At 44.2% G+C, this 1,643-nt stretch overlaps 1 pseudogene; it reads left to right on the top strand.

The window, feature by feature from the left end:
* Positions 1-210: 210 nt before the first annotated feature.
* LOC112836591 (olfactory receptor 1L6-like) lies at positions 211-1,140 on the top strand (annotated as a pseudogene).
* The last annotated feature ends 503 nt before the right edge of the window (positions 1,141-1,643 follow it).

Here is a 1,643-nt window from a genome sequence, read left to right as displayed (position 1 = left end):
CTTCACTGATGAAGGCAATGAAAGTTCAAGAGGTGACTTCGTGCTCCGTGTAAATCAGTGACAGAGCCAAAATGGAAAGCCAGAAAGCTGTGACACCAAAATCCATACTCCCATCAACTATACCAGTCACTCAGAAGAAGTTATAACTAGAGACTCCAAGCCAGGACACATGCCTAACATTCCTTTATATTTTCTACTTGCAGGATAACAATGTCAAGGGGAAACCAGAGTCACATCACTGGATTCCTCCTCCTGGGACTGACCGGTGACCCCAAAGAGCAGGGCTGGCTCTTTGCCAGCTTCCCTGCCATGTATCTGGTCAATGTGGCTGGCAACTCAGTTATCACTGCAGCCATCCGGGGGGACGCCCGCCTCCATACCCCCATGTACTTCTTCCTCTCCAACCTGTCCCTGGTGGACATCTGCTTTACAAGTGTCATTGTGCCAAGGATGCTGGCAAACATGCTGAGCAAGAGCAAGAAGGTTCCCCTTGCCCAGTGCCTCACACAGATGTATTTCTTTGTGGCCTTTGGGATCACTGACAGCTTCCTCCTGGCGGCCATGGCTATTGACCGCTACATGGCCATCTGTAACCTGTGCATTACACCACGACCATGAGCCCCCGGCGCTGTCTCCTGCTGGTGATGGCGTCCTGGGTGCTGTCCCAATTCCACTCACTCACCCACACGATTCTCATGACCCGCCTCTCCGTCTGCAGGCCCAACGTCATCCACCACTTCTTCTGTGACGTCCAGCCACTGCTGACGCTCTCCTGCTCTGACACCTCCGTCAGTAAGTTTTTGGCCTTCACAGAGGGCTCCGTTGTGATCATGAGTCCCTTCATTTTGATCATTGTCTCTTATGTTTTTATCACCCGTGCCATTCTGAGGGTCCCTTCTGGGGGAGGCAGGTACAAGGTCTTCTCCACCTGTGGAGCCCACCTCACGGTTGTGGCGCTATTCTATGGAACTGCCATTTCTGTGTACATTTGCCCTTTATCCACCTACTCAGTGACAAAGGACCATGTGGTCACTGTTATTTATATGGTGGTAATCCCCATGCTCAACCCTTTTTATCTACAGTCTTAGGAACAAGGACATGAAATGAGCCTTGAGAAAGCTGACTAGGAGAAAAGAATAGAATACTCACATTCTGCTTCCTCTAGGAGTTTACTCATTGATTCAACAATTAAAGGCTAAGCACCTACTACCTACAGGTATGAAGTTTAATTCTGTGAGAAAGGCAAAATAAATCATCACTTCTGTCCTCAAAAGTACTTATAGTCTAGTTATCAGAAAGGAAAAGATTGCCAACAGTTTACTATAATCAGAGTTTGACTTTCTTTTTCATAAAATTAAATATAATAATTATAAATATCTTAATAGTTTATAAAATAATTCCCAACTTCTCCCTTCTTCCTTTATCCCTTCCTTTTTATAATCTCTAGTTCATTCATCTTATGTAAATTACCAGCATAAACCAATATGTTTAACCATAAAAAATTAAGGAAAAAACGCTTCTCAATGTGTATTTTCAACAGTTTAGTCATACAGTTTAATGCTCCTACCAAATAAGTTATCAATTCTACACATGCTTCCCTTGGACCTGCACAGATTTGCTTAGTAAAATATAATATAAATATA

Source organism: Callorhinus ursinus, unplaced genomic scaffold (assembly GCF_003265705.2).
Source record: "Callorhinus ursinus isolate GAN/ISIS: 27379988/994484 unplaced genomic scaffold, GSC_fseal_2.0 scaffold24, whole genome shotgun sequence".
NCBI classification, from domain to species: Eukaryota; Metazoa; Chordata; class Mammalia; order Carnivora; family Otariidae; genus Callorhinus; species Callorhinus ursinus.
The sequence above is the reverse complement of the archived record's forward strand: the minus strand, read 5'-3'. Positions and strand labels throughout refer to the sequence as shown.